The 22,745-nt window shown below is 40.3% G+C and overlaps 1 long non-coding RNA gene across 1 annotated transcript; it reads left to right on the top strand.

Moving 5' to 3' along the window:
• Nucleotides 1-164: 164 nt before the first annotated feature.
• Nucleotides 165-13,925, top strand: LOC116234758 (uncharacterized). Its single transcript, XR_004168194.2, has 7 exons — nucleotides 165-255; nucleotides 499-540; nucleotides 935-1,023; nucleotides 1,522-1,593; nucleotides 9,564-9,640; nucleotides 10,046-10,242; nucleotides 13,464-13,925. It is a non-coding gene; the product is annotated as an uncharacterized LOC116234758 (long non-coding RNA).
• Nucleotides 13,926-22,745: the final 8,820 nt, after the last annotated feature.

Here is a 22,745-nt window from a genome sequence, read left to right as displayed (position 1 = left end):
CACACCCTACTATCCATGTGCTATGAAGATCACCTCACAAATGCCACACGTTTTTTCATTAGTAGTGATTAGATAGCAACAACCTTTCACAAGAAAGGATAGAAAAGCTTCTTGTATACGGGAATCAGGTGCCAAGTCCCCCATTAAGTGTTGCTGTGTCTGCTGTCCTGGCTCTACTGCACACAGCTATGCTGTTTGCCCATGGGAATGTGGCTTGGAGTGCCCTGCTGCTGAGTGGAGTCATCTTTTGCAAAGGTGAGCACACATTTTTCATAAGAAGTAATTGACTCTCTGTTACTGGGATGAACATCTTGCTTTAGCCTGCCAGATTCCTAGTTCCTCCACTGCAACAACAGCCCATCACAATTCTGTTGTATTGCGTGGTCTGCCTGCCCAAATTTAGGCTGCTTGCTTTTAAAGCCTATTTGAAATTAAATATTTGTTATGGAAATAGTGGGTCTTGGAGAAGATGTCTAAACCTTCCTATTTTTTCCCCAGATCTCAACAGTGTTCAGTGGAAGTTTCTGTCCTTACTTAAAGGTAACTGCAGATCAACCCCAAGTCTTTCAAAGGAACATGCTGTTGCCAATATGTTCTATACTATTTTCTTTTTTAAGGGCCTTCCTTACACTTAATTTGGGTATTCAAAAAGCTATATATGGATATGGGGGCTATGTAATCAGGGTTACGTTTAAAATGTAAATGTTTACTATATAGTTTGACCTGCTCTTGCCTCTCATTTATGCTATTTTTGGCTAGTCTGACTAGATATTTTTGTTTTACCCTGTTCAAATAGTATCTTTGTATATTAAGTTTACTCATTCCAATTTTACATTAAGAATCTTGTCACTAAATAGATTTCTGTGAGGAAGATATTGATATTATCTAGGGAAAATATTTTAGACAAGTGACGGATTTAAATTGTATTTCCTAGGTTCATAAGCAGATTCAGATTTCAAGGAAACCTTTAAACAACAAGAACTGATTTGTTAAATTTTATCATGCTGGTGGAATTCTGGAGGAGTAAGTAAAAATCAGTATTTAAAAAGCTGAAAAGACTGATAGGTGTGAGGTGGCTTGACAGTGAGCCCAAAGCTGGATGCTGGAAAGATGTTCCAGATGCAATTAGTGAAAGAATTAAAGGAATATAGTTTACACTAATAAGAGCATTTTGTGAAAAACAATTATGGTGAAGCAAATAGGAAGTCTATTCTAACAAGGTTAGAAGTTTAATCACTGAGATTAACTTTAGGTAGTGGGGCTGCAAAATCATTTGAAGCGCTTAAAGTGCCATGAAAAAGGACGTAACGTGGTGTTTAAATCAAGACTGGTGTGTTTAGGAGCTAGAAAAGTACAGTTCAAACACATGTCAGTCTTGCATGTTGGGGAGAGAAGCCCTGAGACCTCCAGCCTTGGTGAGCCACAGCCTGTTCTGCCCCTCACATCTCAGAGGTGAGCTGAGTATATAGAAAAATATATAGAGTTAAAAATGCTGATGCTAAATTGTTTGGCACTTTTCAGGAAAGCAAATGTGTGGAGAAAAAACTGGACTGGAGACAAAACAAGAGGGTCCTAAGTGAGAGAAGTATAAAGGTATCTCCTTTTGTAGTATCACTGTGGATGAGAAATAAAAAATGCACAGGAATCCCAATGCAGATGAGGAGAGGCTTCTGTTTGGCTATCCTAACCCACAGGTGACATTGCACTGGAAATAAATACCAGGCTCTGGCTTGTCAGCAGGACTTTGGGGGAAGCTGGCTGAGGTTTGCTCAGGGAAGTCTGTCTCCCTATAAGCTGAAGAATCTGACATGTTTGGGCTGTGAATTATACAAAGTGCCCAACCTGTGTGTGGTAAACAACACATCTTTGACTGATAGCATGCACTGTGTGTTGTCTTGCTGGGAAAACATCAGGCTTACTTATTCCTACTGAAATGTCCTTTTCACAGGACCTTCACTGAAGTGAGACTAAGTCCAGATTTAAATAAATGTCAGCAGCTCCTTGATAAGTGTCTCCTTACCAGTGCTACGAGTATGATCAGCCCTTGATCAAGTGGAAAGAATTAGGCATGCTGGGGTGGTTTGAAGATGCCAGGGAGATAGTTTCCCCCTTTCTACAGTTATATTTAAATTCACATTTGTAATCTAGAACAATGTTTAATCCTGAGGTATTTCTACTTTATACCTATTTTTCTAGCACAGCACCCATCATTTGGCTTGATCACAAAGGCACTGGTTCAAATAATTTTTTAAGAAGTCATTTAAAAGAACTAACTCCAGGTGAGGTAGCTATGACAACTTGGTAGCAAGCTACATTTCTGGTACAGGGAGAAAAATACCTGTTTTTCCCCCCTTTCTACGGGTTGTCATGGTTTTAAACCATGGGTCTGACTTAACTGTGAGCTTGCATTTCTAGTGTAAAATGGTGTCAGAGCTGATTTTCATAACTGGTGTTAGGGTAACACGGTACTGAGTCTTTTATCACCAAGTGTGGAAGTTTATTTTCTTTACAAGAGGTGGATGAAATATAATTTCAAGTAGTTCTATAGGGATTCATCACAAATATTTAATGGCCAAACTGTGTTTCATAGACTTGGAGGAATAATCACTTTTAGGTGCTAATTTATATAATTAATGCTTTAAAATTGCAGATAATTCTACAATAGAGGAAGTCTTTAATATTCTATACCATTATAAATAAAAGTACAAGATAGAAGCCAAATAGTAAATTAGTATTGGAAACACATATTGAAGGAACTACCACAATCAAGTCAGAATAGCTTTTCCTTTTCAGGAGATAGTCACTCCATCAGTTTCCTTGGTGAGTCATTTAAATCAGAAATGAGGTAAATTTGTGAACTCTTGGATGGAACAGGCAATTTATAAAGCACAATGATTTCAGTAGCAGGGAAAGAAAGTGCTCATTAAGCGCTAAATATCTTGCAGGAGTGTTATTGAATACATTTAGTCTGTCCAAAAAGAGTGTATTTTATGTCAGACTTGCTGAAATCAGGTCTGATTAAGATTTTGCAGAATATCTGAGCGCCCCAAATGCTGTTGAGTTAACATGAAGACCATCTTATTTCCATGTCACATGTAGGGGAGCTAAAATAAATCTGTTGTAAAGACTTTGAAAGTAAAAACAAGTGGAGAGGGAGAAGATTTGCATAGTCCTGCCGTTTACGTCTGCAATCACAGGCATGAAACAGAGATAAAACAGAGTAACAGCTTGCATGGGATGTGAAGGTTGGCAATAGAAAATAGGAAAGAAAAAAAAAAAGAAAAAAAAACTAGCAGAGGCTTCAGCAAACCTCCCCACACCTGTAGGGATTTGATGAACTTTTGGTTCCAAAGCAGGTTATGCTGACTTGCACCAAGAGGTGCAGTGTGTAGTAAACTTGATGGTTTGTTAAAGTTATGTTATTTGCCACTGTACAGTCAACAAATGTATAGTTAGCAGAGTGGTGTGGTTAGGATGGTATTTTACAGGTTTTATAGTTAGAAAGATGATTGTGGTGGAAAGAGATAATAAAAAATAAATGAAATGCACACCCATGTTCTGGGCTCGAAGAAAAACTCCAAAGGGAGGGATTTCCAGAAAAAAGATCCTTCCTTAGTTTCAGTCAGCCCTTAAATGGGGTCTGGGAGAGGTGCAGCCAGGCTCCAGCCCTTCTGGTTACAGAGCTGAATTACCTTCACCTGTGCTCCATGGCTGACTCAGTGCTTGCCTCAGGTGGTCAATCAGAGGTTCAGGCCGTGACTCAACAGTTCCCATACAGCCTCTCTTTTAGTTTTTCTGCTTACTGGGGTTGTTTCCCAGTCGTCTCCTATCCTTCTGTAGTGTTCAATGTTTTGTTAGAACTTTTTCCTCGAAAAGCGACTTTCACTTAAGACAGCTGTGAGACAATTGAATGTGTATACCACGTGGATTTGTAAAAAAAAGTATTTGCAAGTTAAATGCAGTCATATCAAGAGCTAGACTTGTAGCATGAAGTTTTCAACAGACAAAGGATAGGGAAATTTAGCTGCAATAGCACAGAACTGCTTGCAGCGAAAGATGCTCTCCACTCTTCTGACTGAGGCTGAAGTTTGGCAGCCCTTGTTTGATAAACAACTGTAAGAAAGGAGAATAAACAACTCTCTCCTGCTGTATTCACCCAGAAGTCAATGCAAAATCACCTCCACTGGATTTCCTTCAAAGCATTCGAAATTTTTCTTTTACAAAACAGGGAGTCTACTTAAAAAGGTAAAAATTATTTTCTCCAATACACCAACAGTTATTTTCTGTGCTATTATTACTACTTAAACAATGCTACATCTAGGAGATTGCTGCAGAATGACCTATTTCAGGCCCTGGCTGAGGATGTGCTCTGCAAACTTCACCCTGCTTCTGTCACAGCCTGGGCGTTCCCTGCTTCAGCTGCCACGACCTCTTGGAGGGGCTCTTGACTTTTGTACATCTAAAATAACCCTGAAAATAACCTGGGGAAAACATATAGTTTCAATCTCACCACCTCTCTTAGCTTCCCATCTACACACAGGCTGTTGGCAATGGCAAGTCACAATGAGCTTACTCATCAAATGAACGTGTTTAATAAGAGACTTGTGGCTAGGTTTAAGTAATCTCGATATGATAGATACAACACTATGCATATGACAAATTGAAGTTTGCATTTCCATACGCTGTTAAAGCTGAGAATAGTTTTTATCGTGTTTCTTTCACATTTTCATTCACGAAAGAGGTTTACAGTCTTCAATTGCAATCTCCTGAGAGGTCCCAAAGGCTGTGGGCTGTGCCTCTTTTGTACTGAGAAGATCACTGTGGGGTCACAAACAAAACTTTAATTCCACGCAGGACCAGAACCACCTGAAAGGCAGTATTCACATCCATTGCAGTACTCCAAAGATGTATTGCCAGGAATCCTTCTTATTTCATGCATCAAATGAGCACTGTTACCATTTTTTAGGCTCTTAATACACTGGGTAAATGTAACCCCACTTTGTATGGAACTCCTCATCATTCATTATATCCCTCTGTAAGTGATGTTATTAGCATGGTGTAGTTCTTGTGGCCTTCTTTGGTGACCTCACTGGAAATAACTTCTGTGAGCTGTCTGGCTTCTTTATTACAACCCAAATGTGGGTGTGAGGACATTCATCTGTTGCGTCGGTGCACTGTTATGCAGGTAGCATCTAGTTCTCAAAACCAGCCACAAAATTCCAACCGTGGAGCCCTGAGGCTGTAGAGAGAGGCCAGGAGTCAAGTCCAACAGCGCTGAAATTCAGTGGTGGATCCAAGAAATTTAAACTGGAATTAGCAAGGTCAGGAAAGTCAGGACTCCCTGAGGACGTGCCTTGAAAATGTCAGTTAACCCAAACCACCACAAAAAGTATTGCAAGTAGCGATGATGAATTCTGACTCTCATATTATGCTGTGCTTTGGAGGTCTTGAGGATTTTGTTTGGTTTGACCTGGATATCAGAATAACCTTAGTAGTATATTAGATGTTAGGAAATATAAGTTTCAGCAATGAGAATTGTATTTGAATGCAACCATCGCATTTCTTGGACATTCTCAACATAGAGTTGGGAATATTAATTGTAAGCTCAAGTCACGGGTATTGCTTCTGTAATATACATGTAAGCAAGTTTGTAATATGAAGAAATGCTTTTTTGGATTGTCTGTTGTTTTTATTATTGCTTAGAAATCTTTATTGCTCTAGCGCTCATTAATATTCATTTCTGTTCTGCAGAAATTTGACATCTTCAATAAAACAGAGGTTATTGGTAGTCTTAATGGTATCTAGTACATTTTAAAGCCTGAGGAAAAGAAAAGAAGCAGAAAGAATATACAAAAATTATTCTTCAAAACTGTGATATCAGCTTTGAGTTGGAGTGTATTATGGTGTGAGGTTTATATCCAATTAATGCCTGGAAAGAGTATTTTTGTCTATGAATGTAAAGCTAGCATATTTATGAAAGCTGGTCAGTAAAGCTTTCTGTCCCAAGTAAATCTATCCCCCAAAGTTTCAGACCCAATTCTTGTGCTGGTTTGCTCAGAACAAGCTCCTTACCCCCCACACCTCCCCGCACGAGGAAGAGAAGTGTGAAGATTACATAAGGAATTAGGTCAGGATAAGTATATAACATCAACCCACAAGGTGACTTGTGAAGGAAAAGCGTGTTAGAGAAAAGGGAGATAATAGAAATTGAGAATCATATTGCTGATGTGTAAAACTTCATCAAGGATGAGCTGCTCTTTTAAGTGGTAGTAGTAAACCTTTCCCTTTTGTGGATCTCTCTCCTAGCAAGCAGGAAAGAGTAGATGTGTAGAGCTGATGAGGACCTACCTACCAGTGGTTTGTACTGTTGCAGTTCATATTTGACTTCTTCTGAATGGTGACTATTAGTCCTACTGCCACCTGGCATTTTAGATAGTAGCTGGCCGAAGATAGCTTGCTTTCAAATGTGGATTTAGTTCTAAGGCAAGTATTCGATCATCCCACTGGGTTTTTTTTCCCTGTTTTGGGGGATGTTTATTTTACTTAGCTCATATCCTGTATGAAAGACCTGGCCTGGTTACAGGAAAACACCAGCAATTACTTGCATGTGAAATGCTGGATACAATCACTTTGCTGACCAAGTGAAGGATGCACACTCTCTGTAGCACAACATTTACATTTCCAGGAGAGGCAAAAAGCTGGGAGCAGCCCCTGTGAACGAGCCAGCCTCTTTCTTCCTGTCCACTGATTGATTCATTTAACTCTGCTGCTGTTTGGAATACTCATTTTTAAGTTTGGGCTGTTGTTTGATGTACCACTGACCCAATGGGATTGATTTGGTCAGATATAATTCATTCGCCTCCTTTTTCACCTGGAAAGTTCCAGGATGCCCCGTCCCTGGAGGTGTTCAAGGCCAGATTGGATGGGGCCCTGGGCAGCCTGGTCTAGCATTAGGTGGGATGGTTGGTGGCCCTGCATGTGGCAGGGGGGTTGGAGATTCATGATCCTTGAGGTCCCTTCCAATCCTGGCCATTCTGTGTTTCTCTGATTCAGGAGTTGCAGATGATTTCAGTTTTCTTTAAAAAGTGGTCGTACTTTTTGAGAAGCACGTTTCAACTAGAGAAAGGAGCTTGCAGGACCTGACCATTCTTCGAAAGCTCGCTTTTAACCACAGTGGTATTTCCAGAAAACGTCAGTAGAGAGCGCTCATGAAACATGCATGTCATTGGCGTCTGCTACAAGATGCCACATCTCTTCGTTTGCTGCTAGGGGAGGCTGTGCTTTGCCACCGTAGGCTGGCAGCTGGGGATAATATCAATAGGTTGCCGAGTGTGATCTGCTACAGGGAAAAAGGCTGAGGCACCAGAAGCAGTTAACTTTGGGTTATGTTTCAGATTTGGTTTTATTGTGTGGATTATATACAGAGCGTGGAGTATGGCAACCTTTTCTGTCCATCTAGAAACTGTGCTCGATAGCTATTGTAGCTCAGTGAAAGGTCTGCCAGCCTGCCTGGGACTGTGTAGTATCACAGGATTTGCACATTTATTGTGCTACAGAACAAATGCAGCATTGACACAAAACTGCATCAATTAAATATGTGCCAAACTGTTTCCTGAATGTTTATTGTGCTGTTGAACAGATTAGAAAGGTGCACAAATTTCTTTAAACTTGAGGTTTTTCCCACTGAGATACGTTTCATGCTTGGCATGCCAACTTCAAACATGACTTAACTGTTGATGGGAACAACCTCCTATTTGCTGTTAGTGATATCATAATGAACCTTGGTTAATATTTCCTGGTAGAGACATGGCCATAAGTGGTATCTATTTAGTTCTTCCTTTCCCTTCAGTAGTAGTAATGTCATAATAAGCAATGCATTGCTGAAATGACAGAACAGTTTTTTCCCATGATAATTGAATTCACATGGATTTTGGCCTCATGTCCAATAGGAAACCACAAGTACAAGGTGCTGAAAAATCCCCCGTAAAGCTATGGAATGAAAGTGGACTTCTGCAGAATAGAGCTTTTGCTGTAATGTTGTGTCCTGGAAAGTATATTACAAACATTCACTGATGGTGATGCTCAGATGATACCTAAAACCAAAACTCTTCCAATAGAATACCCAAACAAGGCAACTTTCTCCACTCAACAGGGGCTAATAGGGGTTTTGTAAATGCATGTCTGATGCAGAATAATATTTCCAGCAAACTATATCCTGTAACTAGCCCAGTTAATAATTACAAAGTGCTTAATTCTGAATGCACAATTTGCCCAAAGTAATTGATCACTAAAATAAGAGATACGTAAAACACATGCCCCTCTTTAATTTTTCACGTGACCAAGTACTTTAGAATTAAAATGTAATCACAAACCTTGACAGAAATACTGTGTGATAATAAAAGAGTGTTTTATAGCAGAAGTAAGAAGAAATGCATGTATATAGAAGGGCTTAATCATTAAAGAAAGCTGCTCCACCTCCGGCAGGTCCTGTGTGACTCTGAACAGTATGAGGCATTTTTCTACTGATTTTGGACGTAGCCTTGATGCGTATTATTGATGGCTGTTCCCCTCGTCCTGTAATGATCCAGGATTATGTTATGCCAGTGTCTGATTTGAGACTTGTCTTCTCGTGGCCAAGCCTGAGCAAAAACCTGGAATTAGATGAATTTGGGACGTTTTGTTCCTCCATAGTGAGTTTCATCCAGTCACCTACGGTTGGGGATTAGAAGTCCAGCAACACAAACACCCAGGTATTGAGGTCTAGCTTATACACTGAAATCTGACACGGAATTTGGCAGAAAGCTGCTGTGCTGCTTACAGCTCATCTCAGCACCGTGTTTTTCTGCCAGCTATATGCATGCGAGAGAATATATTTGCATCTCCAGAGCTCTGCTCGGTGGAGAAAACAAGTGGGATGAATCTTCCTTGCTTCATGCAGCTCTACGGCAAAATAGGTTTACCCTGAAGTTGTAATGAGATCATTCCATTTGTTCCTGATTCTTTGATCTTGTAGCCTAAGCTAGAGTGAAGCAGCTGAGCTAGAAGGAGGTGTTTTACAGGCATCAAAAGTCCTCTGGGAGCTGGCTAAGCAATTTCAGGACTACAGCAGAGCTGCTGGAATCTGACGCGTGATCTCACATTTTAGAAAACATTAAGCTCCTGAGACTTCCAAGACCTTAAGTATCGATGAAAGCTAGAAAAGAACCCGTCTAAGCCTTCCTTTTCTCTATTTTTTTTTAAATTTATAATTAGCAATTAAGTATTTAGTCACTTTCTGTTATAAGAAACTCTATGTTTAGCCCTGTCAATATTTTCTTCTCCAAAAAGGCACTACGAATGCTTATTCTCTGAGAAATAAGGAAGCAAGAAATAAAGAAGCACGTTGTGTTATTTCTTCAGTAAATTGGATATGAAAGGCAGAAGTATTAATGAAAAACTGTAATGTTTCCCATGGAAAAAAAACCAACTTTGATCCAAGTAAATTGAATTACTTCAGCATTTGCTGCAGTAACCTTACAAATAGTTCTATTTGTATACTAAACTAGTTTTTTCCCTTATGCCAGATGCTGTTTGCGAGGGTTGGTGCCACTGCAAACCCTCAAGATGCTGCAAGTCACAAATGATGCTTCTAGGGCCAGAGGTCAGTCAGGACCTAAAATCTCTAAAGTCTATTAAATATAAAGAAGAGCAAGGAATAAATCTAAAATAAATTCATGATGACTGAAAAGATGAAACTGTACTCTGTTTTTCCATAGTTTTGTGCTTGTTTTTTTTTTTTTTTCTGTATGATTTTGTTTAGAAGCTTTATTTTTCATTCTTTTTTTCCCCTGATAAATGCAGAACACTGCTCCAAAGTATGTCCACCACATGTCATCTAATGAAAATAAAACTGGCCAGCCCAGATTTTTATAACCACAATAAACTTAAACTTTTTGCTGTGCTATTTTAGGACTTAGCACATAATGGGAGACATTTCCTCTTTTTGAGACTTTACAACTCTAGTTTCAGCTGAGCAACAGAAAACTCCTCCCTCCTTTCTTTCCAGAAATGAAAAGGAACCCCAAACCATTATCCCAAGGATTGCCAAACCTAGAATTACTGGAAGCAGCTGAATGTTTGGACAGGCTGGAGCTTGGTTAATGAGCAGCATACAAGTGAGCTTACTGGCACGGAGATCCACACTCCAAGGAGCATTCATGTCAATGTCTGCTGCAGCTCTTCACAGCAGTCCTTCATACTGAGGTACTTGCAGTTATGTGACTCATTAATGGTGCATCTTTTGCATCACCGAATTCCCTCAGGAGTTGTCTCAAATTTCCTGTAATCTTTGTTGGCTTCTATACAGCGATATTCTTATAAGACCTTGGTATCTGACACCTGTCTGTAATTACACAGAAATTAATCTCTATTTATCTGAACAGCTCATTTTCTAAGGTGTGTGAGGGCTGCTTGCATTATTATTAATAAAGCACTCAAGATTTATCAAACAGCTTTGCAAGAAACAGATAAATTTGAACGTGTAGATAATATGGTAATATTTTAGCTGTCTGGTCTGCAATCAGATGCTGGAACGCAAACGCTTTCTTCTTTTCTGCAGAGATAGCAAATGTTACATGTTTTTCACTATGTAAATGGCCTTAGTTAACATTAATCAAAGTTTGCACATCAGCTGCAAAACACTCATCTAGAAGTGCAACTCCAGGGCAGCCCAAATCCAAATGGGTGGCGGGTTTCTAACAAGATATGGAACTCTGCTCCATCAGCACGTGTCTCTGCTGAAGCTGAGCTCTAGTTCTCATCCTGTGATTCTGGGTGTAATATACGTGGGCTAGCTCTAGAAACTGTGACAGGACCCGGAAGGCAATGCAAATATGCAACCAAAGCACATGCAAAGCTTTTTCCACTGGTCCTTGTACTTTCAGGGCTTCTTGCAAGGCTGCAAAAGGCTTGTGAAAAGAAGCATCCAGCCAAATCCATGTTCCCCTCAAAGCTTGGTTTTCCCTGTGATGTGTCGTCATCTCCTATGTGAGTAAGTGAGCATTTAGGGTGGTATATGATATAAGGTAAAAACTGGAGCGATATTAAAACAATATATTGTCTTTTCTATGGAAAGAAGAGAAAGTGGATCAGGGAATAGGCTGTAAGTCAGCACAAACAACTAATTTTGCAGCTGGGGCTGAAAACTCATCATCCATAAACTGCATGTATAAGAACACACGTTTCCAACATATTCAGTTGGTAACTTTCTGATCAATGCCTTCCTTTTGCTTTCCATGCAGCAGAGTCACCTGTGTTAACAGAATGTGAACTGTATGTGTTTAAAAGCTATTCTTCCATTGGAATAACAGATTTCACATGAGCACAGACCACCGTGTGTTTGGGAAGGAAAGGCAGCCAGCAGTGGAGTTAACATCAGCCTCGGTGGATACATAGGGAATCTGGATATTTCATACTTGCAAGGTCAAGTGTGCTAGCTCTGAGCGTGCTGAGTTAGCTGCTGTGATGGAAAGGCAGCTGCCTGCAGACTGTGAAAAACAGTGGTGATCAAGAGAAATCCTGGACAACCAGGGAAATAAAATTGAGGTTATATCCATGCATAAGAAAGGCAAGGACAGGGACCTGGGGGGCTATAGGCTGCTCTGCTCACCTGTCAGTCCCTAGAACAGCCATGAGCTTGTTTTCTTGTGTTCTTTTTCAGACTATTTTAAGAGCAAGAGGTTAATCAAGGACAGTCAGCACATTTATTGAGAGCAAACTGTGCTTGACCAACTAGATTGCCTTCTGTGATGAAATGACATGGAGTAGGAAAGCAATGAGGACACCTCAGGGCCTCTTTCAACCAATTCTTAAAACGTGTCTAAGTACAAACCATGTTTGTTTTGTTGTTCTCTTCTCAGTTCTTTTTTCTTGTTATTGCTACAACTGTTAGCTTGCCCTGTAGCTACATATGGGTACGGCTTTGTAACAGTGATTGTGAGGCTGGTATTGTTTTCTGGTGGTAGACTCTGGATTTTGATAGCGCTGGGTTTTGCAGTACGCGCTGCTCTGTGAAGCTGTGGAAAAAATTCAAGCAGGGTGAGTATACTTGTCAGTATTAGAATCAGAAAGGGGCACTGGGGAAGCAACGTGTGGGACCTTGGTAGGTTCATTTCAGTGAGCAGCTTTAAAAACTTAGAAGGAAAGTGAAGAAGCCCAGGCTTTATAGAATCACATGGCTTGGGTTGGAAGGGGGATCGTCAAGTTCCAACCCCCCTGCCACAGGCAGGGCCTCCAACCTCCAGATCTGTTATGAGACCAGGCTGCCCAGGGCCCCATCCAACCTGCAGTGATGGGGCATCCACTGTTCCAGCATCTTCCCACTCCCTCTGTGAAGAACTTCCCCCAACATCTAATCTAGACATTCCCTCCTTGAGCTTAAAACCATTTCCCCTTGTCCTGTCACTATCTACCCGGCTTACTAAAGATTCAATTATTATTTTAGTATATTTTATAATATAATCATATTGTACTATAACATAATAATATAGTATATTTAGAATATTATATAAATCTGACTTGCTGGAGCATTTTAATACCTTCTTTCAGTATAAAAAAATCTACTGCTATGTCATTCTCTTGTCAAATGATGATGCTTGAAATAGATTGACTTTCCTATTTCAGTATAACTTTCCAGAAGAGCAGTTTAATTCATGATCCATGCTGCTCACATGACACCTTTAAAAAACAAGTTAGAGGACTAAAATTTAATAAAAGGAGTAATTTCTTTATTTCTGATACAAGGTCTTAATCCTGAACAAATTTTGTAGCAGCTGGGAATATGCAGTGATCTCTCATAGAATGATTTTCTAGGTGAAAATACAAAAATACAAAAATAGGAAAAGTAAACTATTGTTTCCATTACAGATTTTTATGGCATTAATTAAATGTTTGAGGGCTTTTGCCTGCTGAAAGGCTTAGAACTTGAAGTGCCTAATAATATGCTTTAAAAAGAAATAATTTTGTGCATCGCAGATGCTGTTTCTTACAGACAGTTTTGTACACTCGAGGCTCTAGGTTTGTCAGGACATACTGTAAGAAGGGCAATCAAATCCTTTACTCTCCAGCATCCTGGTTATTTTCAGCTCAAGGAACCTCCAAAGGCCCTTGTGGTTTCTGACTGCTGATAGCTCAGTGAACTTCCCTTCCACGAGCGTGTCCATACTTCCCCTCCACTACATGTGAACTCTTACACCTAAGACATCCTGTGGCCATGAATGTCATGGTTTAATTAAGCATTGTATGTACATTTTATATGTTGTAAATACTACCTTCATGTTTGTACTTGAACCTGTCACCTGATAGTGCCATTTGATAACCCCCAGGTCTTCTGCTGGGAGTTAGGCAGTAATTGGCCTCTGTTCAGCTTCTCCTTGCTACTCATGATTTTACAGATCCCTGTTGCTGTCCTGTATTGTCTTTTCTAGATGAGACTCTCCTGGTTTCTGCAAGCATTTATTGTGTGAAGGAATGGCCTGTTACAAAACCACTGTTCATCCCTGTTGTCCCAACTCAAACTTTTTCCAACATCAGTCCATCTTCTTGGAAAGTGAGAAGGAACAGAACTACACGTACGTATCCAAGCTTTGGACAAAACATGGATTTAGACAGCAACATGGTGATGTAATCTGTATTTTTAAGAAAGCTAAATATTCCTGTTTTATTATGACTGTGCACTGAGATGATGTGTTTGTTATACACCCTGCTTTACTACTGCTGAACTGTAAGCTTTCAGAAGGTTCCCCAACATTATATCTTTGAAGTTAGGAGTGTTTTTTCATATCTATCCATTTATGTTAGAGCTAATATATCATTTTAAGACCTCATTACTTGGTCCTTAGGGTTTTGCTAATATTTTCTACACAAAATACACAGTTATGCTATAGAAACCCAGCTTCACTTAATACAAGTTGATCTAAAAACCTAACCTAGTTCCTTCACTTTAATTGGAGGATGTCAGTCATTATTAAAAACACAAAACAGAAGGAAGTTTGTCTCTATATTGGGTATCAGAAGGTAGACAGCTTAAAGCTGCCCTGTAAAGTTTGACAAAGGTCCTTCCAGCCTGCTGTCCCACCCTCAGCATTGTCTAGTGGTGGGTTTTAAAAGGTAAATCTAAATCTACGACAGCGACATGCTGTTCTCCTGTAATTCCTTTGTCATAAGCAGAGGTCATTTTGCAACATTTAGCTGAGATTTCCTAAGCAGAAAGATGTGCACGCATGCAGAAACTGCGTGCAGCAGTGGGTCAGAGTCAGACTGGCTGCAGGGTGCCTTGGGTAATCTGGTTGCTCAGCCCATGTGCTGCACAGCTGGGCCTTCCCACAGGCAGGAGCTGGCACCTAGTGCTGATGCACCCTGACTACCCTGCGTAGGTCATCTGTGCAGCACGTGGGCAGCAGATGCTGCATGGCTGGTCAGTGCTGGCCGTGCATAATGCACATGCATTGTGAGGACAGCTGTGCAGGGAGCTTGTCTGGGTTTGGACATTCTAGAGATATTGGTGATTTTGGCCACCTGAGTGTCCCAAGCCTGCAGCCTGTATATGGCCAGAGAAGAGATGCTTCCTGCTTAATCTGAATACTGCGGGATATGCATAGCAATAAAGAATTTTTACATGGTGACATTTCCACATAGCTGCATTTCCCCTGGGACTCAAAGTTTGAGCCTAATAGCTCTTTCATTGAAGCCAGGGCCAAAAGTCACACTTGTTGCAACTACAGCAGGTGTTGGGACCTTGCCAGCCTTCAGCAGGAACCCTACTGCCACTGAGCAGGAGAGGAATCAGGCGATGGGGGAAAAGCAGTGAATTTGGTGCCTGTTTAAATCGCAGCAATCATGTCAGAGACCTGCCTGGAGTAAAAGTTTTGGCCTTGGATTTTAATTTGGGCAGTGAAAAGAAAGGAAAACATTGTGGAATTCACTGCCTTTAGGAGTACTGGCTTCAGTTCATTTCTTTGCTGCAATTGCTCTTAGTCTTGGATAGATTCCCTGCTAAGAAAAACAACAACAACAAAAAACGACAAAAAAAAACCAGTCTTGATGCATCCAACTCAAAGGGTTCTAGAAGGCTTGCAGACATCTCTGAGGTACTCACTAGTGCTGAAGTGGTTTTGATTGAAAATACCACTTTCATGTAATTCTTCCATGTTTCCTTTTGTATTGTTTTCAATTAGCCGTTTCAACAGCGCTGTCTACAATCTGAAACTATGGAAATTGAATACAGAAAGATGTAATTCAGGGAAGTGTAAGTATAGCAGCAGCAGCTTTTTTTTTTTTCTTTAAGAAAAGGATATAGACTTCTCAAGATCAACTCTATATTCTCAGTTTAACTAGCAGACAGGAAATGCTTTTTATTCCTTAGGTCCCCAAGGATGTTTCTTTGTTAGAAAGCCAAACCTCCATTTCCTCTATTCCTTGTAACAGATAGCAAACCTGGTGAACATAGAGGAGATTTGGCGCCAAATGCATGAACTTGTAACCTATATCTTTTACAAACCAGTTTCATTTGAACTTTGGACGTTTGTCTTTGTTTTCTGCTAGAGAACGCGGTAGACAACTAATTGATTTTCTTGTGACCAGATGCTGGAACCTACACTTATGCAAGTGAAGTCTCAGTGGGGATAACAGCAGTCAGCGTGCACATCTGGCAGGGGGGTTGGAGATTCATGATCCTTGAGGTCCCTTCCAACCCTGGCAATTCTGTGGAAGTTCCTTGACGCAGCTGTTTCTATGCTGAGAAATGCTGGCGATGGCTTTGTCTCAGTCACCACTTTCACCCACAATGAATCCCCTTAAACTGACTATGGCCGGGCTGTGTAATGCACTTTTACCAAGGTAAACCAAGAGGTAACCAAATTCCTTTGCTGATAAAAACAATACCACGCATTCACTTTAAAGAGAGCTAATTGTATTTTGAGTATCGGGGCATTCTGTCCAAATTGCTGTGCAACTAATGTGGATTTGTGTACTGTTAAATGGCAGGATGGAAATTTCAAGAGCACTTGGAAAAAAAGCAGTCTTCCAGAGATCAAATAGCAGTGAATTTGGTGCCTGTTGTGACCATGGCCAAGGGATAGAGTTGAGTGAACCAGATAGGTGAGCTGCCAAGCAAGTAGACCAGGCACTGTGTGGGTTGAAGTATTGGAAGGATATCTTTTCAAGAAGTGATTTTTTTCTTGACTTACTTCAAATCAAGGCTGGTGACACTGGTGTACTTTAAAGGATTGTTGTTTTTGTGATTCTGAACTCTAACATAGGCTCTTTGCCAGTGTAGACTTTGCTATGTGGCTCCACTGTGCTGTACTGCCGTGAGGACTTCCATTTACAATGAAATGAGAGGTAATGTTCATTCTCCCATCTATTTTGGTTTTGTACCCATATCTTTTAATTGCTTCAACCGTGGTTTGTCTGACCATGCTGTTGTAGAGCCCAGACTTCAACTCTTTGATTGAAATTCAGCTGGCAATACTAGAACTAGTAGTTCAATTAGGTTTCTTTCTTTTTCTTTTTCTTTTTTTTTTTTTTTTTGGAGGTGATGAAAAGGTTGGAGCAGGAAGGAGGATGAGCAGGTTTGTGGGTTGTTGTTGTCTTTTTTCCTGATTGATTATTAGGTTTTTATGTCAGAGTTTGATGACTGCATGCTGACTGTTGTGCTTACTAGTGGTTAAAAAGTTACATGAACAACCAGTTGCTTGCTTCCATCACATGCAGAACTTTATGCTTTATGGGTGTATTAATTTAGAAGAAGGTCCAAAGTATTCCTGCATGCTGCTTGTCCTTCGTATGTGACGTGCAAGGAGAATGGCAAACTTGAGGAAGCTCTTTATAATGAGCAAACTAATAAAAATTAAGAACTCATAAAGGACCAAATGATGGAGTGGAATTGGGATAGTTGGATCTTAGTAAAAAAAAAAAAAATGTTCTACTTGCGTGCAACCTGCAAAACATTTGAACAGATTATCGATAAAGAAAGTATTTTCAGAAATAAATACTGCATTTTCTTGGAGGAAATTATAGCATCAAAGGAGCATGGGAAGAAAGAAAGAAAAACAGAAGACGACCTGTTATATTGTCTGGCTGGAGCTGTATACTTGACTTAACTTGAGGTTAAATTTGGTCTTGGCAGTCAGTCCTGCAGTGAAGTAATTTGCTGTAGTACTCTGACACTGCTTTTCAAAGAAGGCAATGAGACTTTTTGGCTGGTGTAGTCCTGCTCTAATAATGTGGGAGGCTAGGTTCACAACTTTGTTCAATCCATCATAAATCCCAACTGTCTTAGCTGACAAGAAAAGAAATAGTAATTTTAGTAAACTTGTGTACCATAGTTGTATTTTAATCTAGGAAGTGTTTTCAGCATCTGAAACACATGTAGGTAACAGTTGGTCAGTTTTCATGTAAAGGCTTCATATGAAAATAGTTCTTGTTAATAACTAAGTAATCAATGTGACATTGATAAAATACAAACAGCATAAACAAAAGTATTGATAAAATCAATACTTTGTCTAATGCAGAGACACTAAGGGTCTCTCAGGTTCCCAGTGGGAATTTATTTTGTCCATTTATCTCCATCTGCAGTATTCTTTGTGAAATCTTAATAGCAGGATGTGGTTAGAACATCATACATGATCTTGCAGCTCTTAACAACAAGGCTATTCCAGGAAGTGATGGTAGAGACTTATCTGACACAGTGCTTGCAGCCATGCCCCAGCAAAATGCAGACATCTTGTCAGACAGGATGTTTGTAGCTAGCTTACTAGCTACAAGAGAGGAGCATTGAAGTTTCATGAATTGGTTGTCTTCACAGCTGTTCCCACTGGTCTTGAGCAAAGTTTGTTGAGCCTTTATTGGCAAGTCAGACAATAAGAGCCTTCTATTTTATTTTATTTAAAAACAATCAAACATGCAGTCAGCATTAATCGACTTGAAATCAAACGGGAATTTTAATTTTCTGTTACAGGATACAGGCCATGGTCTTGTTGCTGCTGCACAAAGCAAATGTCACCTACATGAAAAGAAATTATTTCTATGTGTTGATCGCTGGCTTTGCTGCTCACTTATTTTCAAATGTGTTCCATTTTAAAATTCAATTATTTCCCTAATTTCCTAATTATAGGTCAGTGCTCCCTCAAGATACAGATGACCTACTGTGTGAGCTTAAATAGGACTCCAAGGTTTGTTCACAAGCTCACAAACCTGTTTTTCTCTCCAGAGGTTTGGTTTCCTTTCTTTTTCAATCTATTGAAAACAAATTTTGGTCCAAGGAAACCTTCAAATATATTTAAGGCAGATGCAACCGACTAAGATATCTAAATGTGAAGAATCTAAAAGTAGGTCCCAAAAACTAGCTGAGATTTATATGCTAACTCTGTGATGCCTTTGGTAGCTTGAGAACAGAAATACTGCTCAGAAGATTTGAATCACTGTTGCCCAAAGCAAAAATCTTGTGGAGCACGATGCTGAAGACAAACCATAAACTTGTAGGGGGACTTTGGTATGCAATGGCATTTTCCTGAACTGAGACTCAGTAGCCAGTGGTTGGGAAATGTTGAACTGTTCTCACAAAACCCTGACGTGACCTCAACAACAAGGAACGAAGAGAGAAAGTGCAGAGCTTTCTTTGCTTAAGCTTAGTCTATTTTACAGCTCTGAGATCTCAGAAGAGCTGAAGGGAGTTTGACCAAAGTGCTTCTATGGCCTGTGCTTGTCATGAGGCAGAACTTTGCTTCGCAGGAGGTGTACCCTGGTGGATACTGCACTGGTGACATATGGTGCTTAACTGTTTCTCCTCATTATGTGGTCACTTCTCAGCCTTGTGTGCAGAGGCAGGGTGCTGAGCCACATGAGCATCCTTATAGGTGCCTCCTGTATAGAACTACTCACAAGGAGAGGAGGTCTGAGAACAGCAGGATGCTCAGTGCATGCTTGACCCAGATACTGATGGGAAGAAAAACAATCCTTAAGGTTTTCCTATGAACACTGATGTTCTGCTTTCCAGAGAGAGCAGTCGTGAGCCAAATCTGAAGTTGCTCCAGTGGATGAAATATAAATAACAGTTACCAGAGGCAATGGGTCTCCTGTTAATGAAGAAGCTTCTTTCCTGGTTCCTGATTACCCATCATAAAATATAAATTTCTAGTCTGATATTTTTTCCTGTTTGTCAGATAAACCATAGATTTCAATAGCTATTTAAGATTGTGTGGTTGAAGTAGGATCCAGAGGGGTGTATGTTTATACTTATCAGCTGTCATAGTAGAAGTTCTGTGGTTTGATGATATCCATGTTAGTATAAATCACCAGCTTAATGCTCAGTGATACATCATAGTGAAGCATCAGCCTTTGAGAAGTGTCTTTGTGGTTGTTACTGTGCATTAATGAGACAAAAAATGCTTCATGCACTGAACAAGGTTTGTTATTAAGGTAGACTGACGTCCTACTGTGTGAAGGGACATTTAAAGGCCATCTAGTCCAACTGCCCTGCACTGAACAGGGACATCACCACTAGATCAGGTTGCCCAGGGTCTGATCCAGCCCCATGTTGAAAATTTCCAGGGATGGGACATCTACCACATCTCTGGGCAATCTGTTCTGGTGCCTCATCACCCTCACTGTAAAAGATTTTCCTTATATCCAACCTAGATTTACCCTCTTTAAGCTTTAAACCATCTCTTCTTGTTCCATCTACGTGCTGTACCATACTAATGCAGACTTAATGAATGCTTTGTTCTGATTCATCAGAGCTCTTTTGCAGTTTGGTCCCCATCTATCATAACAGGCTTGTGCTTTTTTGTAAGAAGGTTGTGGTATAACACATGCTTGCTGATTCAGTTTAGAAGGGGACAGTAGTGAAAAACTCATTCACTTACTTCAAAGCAGATTTTGCATTTCAGAAATTAGACATGGACTTTCAGCAGTTGAATTTTACAGCAGGAGTTGGACTTACTGTTCCTTGTGAGTATTTTCCAACTTGGGATATTCTGTTCTGACTCATGTGCCATTTTTACTGTGCTGAAATTTCCAAGTGGGCTGTGGAGCATGGTTTGTCCAACAACCTTTAATGCAAGTTTCCAAGTGTTTTAGGCAGTGATGCCTAAACTGTAACGCTCTTAGGAAAGCAAGAAATTAAACCAGCTTTTGGCCGTGTGGAATCAGTTCAGTATTTCCAGCAGTCCTGTAGCTTCACTCACAGACTTCAGTGAGTCTTTCTGTTTAGGAAATGATTATAATTTAGCTGCATTCATCACTAGGATTATGAATAGTGTCCTCCTTGCCATAATGTCTAAAGATGTGCATGAAGATCCCACACAACAGCTTATTCTTCACATTCCAGGATGAGGCGAAGCATCTGAGAGAGAAAAGAAAAAAATAAAAGAAAAATAGTTGAAGTCCAGGAAAACAAAATTGAGGTGTTTCTGTAAAGCCTGTGGAAGTGCTAAATATCGTTGATGTAATACGCAAACAGCAAAACAAGTGGTTTGGCAGCCACTGCAATGCAATTTACCTGCTGACCAATAGCACCTCAGTTGCATTTCTGAGCTCCTTTTACAGTTTGCACGCTCCTGCAGTTTCCAGTCTCTGCTTGAGTTGATCAGAGCTGTTTCATGTTACCTAAAAAGCAGCGTAACACAACTGCTTGTTCCTGAAGATATTGGCAGGACCATCACAGCTTTCAAGCCCTCTGTGGGAATGCATAACCTCCTGCCTGTTGCTGTGATGCATTCACATCAGCTGAGATGTTCTGGGGTTTTCCACAGCTGGTCTGGATCGAGAGGCATCAGTTGGTATTGTAGTCAAAAGTTGAGAAGACGCAGTTGTTAGGCTGGGTTTTGGGATGCAGAACAAACAGGAGCCCTCAATCTGATCCAAATTTTACTGAAGACAGGTAAAACATGAATCTAGTATCATCTGCTGGGGAGGAGGCCACATCCTCTCTGGATTACAAACCCTAGAGTATAAAACTGACGATATCTGTGATACCAACTGAATCTGAGCTCTGGGAGGCGTTGTGCCCAATTTACAGCACGAAACCTTCAGTACTGTACTCAGAAAGTGTCTAGTTGCATCTTGGTCATGGATGCTGCTCTGAGGTTCCATTAAAAATGGTGGCAGGCTGCTCTACTCGTAACCTGCAGTCTGAAAGAATGGGACTGTAGCAATGATGTATCTGCTGGGCAAGATATCAGTGCACTGTAAGATGTTAACCAAAGGAAGAAATGAAAGATCATAAGGTTCCTTACTCCCTTACTCTGCAGCAACATGGCTGTTCAGCACCCAGAGTGCAATGCTGGCTGTGTGGAGCACAGGCTCTTGATGCTCCTGGTCCTGGGAGCTCTGTGCTGCTCTGCTCAGAGGTGCTGAGGCTTTGCTCTGAGTCCAAGAAGGTCCCCCACGGGTACACAGTGCTGCATTTTAGTTCCTGATGCTCTTTCATTGGAGCTGGAGGCAGCTCCAACATCTATTTGCCAAGGGGAATTACTGTCACCAGTGGCTCGTGAGTGTTACTTTCTGGTGTGTATCTATCCCTTTTCTCTCTGTATTTTTAGTTCTTTGGGAATTTGCATGAACAATAATGAAAGTGAACTTGCTTGCCCAAATGACTGAGTCAGGGAGAAACACCTGCGTTTAATCTGGAACACCAAGCCTTGTCTGATGAGAGTAGGAAGAAAGGATTGGCTAAAAATTGCTGGATACAAAGGATACCTAAATGGATGGAAGCAAAAACGTTCAATACCATGCAGCTCAGTGACTACATGAACTCATGGTAGAAAACACTAGCTGGAGATGAATTTTGACCTTAGGGTTTAGCTCTTAATACTTCTTTTGTGTGACCTCTAGTAAGACAAATCACAGTAAATATTTAATGTGCATGTGTAAGAACGCCTTTGTATCTTGCAAAAGTCAAATCCACTCTTAAGTTTCAATAACAGCATCTGTATAGGTGAAAAATAATCATAGATATTACGACTGGTTCGTTTCTTTATTGTTCTTGCTTTGCAACCAGTACACATGGCTCAAAAGAGCGTGCCAGACAACGTGCTCTGGTTTCTACAAGGATTTTAATGCCCTTGTGCTCCTTTTTCTTTGGTAGACCTCAAGCATTTTGTACATTTACACCATTATTGTAGCAATGGTGAATTTCTCCTAAACAAGAATATAAGGTAGTAAAAAACATGTGTGTTTCAAAAAACAGCTGTTTCTGCCTAAGCTTTTAAGACAGTTTTAGGAGTAGGAAGGTACAGCTGAACTTTTCTCAATTAAAAGCTATTCTGTGCTTTAATTGCTGAGTCTCAGGTGTTTTGGAGCTAATTACTTCAAACTGTATTTGCTCACTGCTGTAGGTCAGGAGAGTCACAGCAGCTATGAAATACTCAACATTTATCAAATCTAGTGTTTTAAGCTATAAGAAACCACATAATCACAGAAATACATAATAGGAAACTATGAAGTACATTGATAGAATTAATTGATTCTAATATTTAATTGCACAAGAAAGAAGCATCCTGATTTACAGCAAAGAACTCACTGTCTTCAATCTGTAATGGCTCTGTGATGCTCCTCCAGGTTTTGTGGTGGGGACTAGGAGATATCAGATATCAGCCTGAAAAAACCTCCCTTTCCTCCTTTTCTTTGTCTCCTCCAGTATCATCACCTGACATTGTGGTTAGTATTTAAGTATTATCATGCCCTGTCTCCAGTGCACAAGAGTTTGT

Source organism: Phasianus colchicus, chromosome 8 (genome assembly GCF_987193195.1).
Source record: "Phasianus colchicus chromosome 8, bPhaCol1.hap1.1, whole genome shotgun sequence".
In the NCBI taxonomy this organism is placed as follows: Eukaryota; Metazoa; Chordata; class Aves; order Galliformes; family Phasianidae; genus Phasianus; species Phasianus colchicus.
The sequence above is the reverse complement of the archived record's forward strand: the minus strand, read 5'-3'. Positions and strand labels throughout refer to the sequence as shown.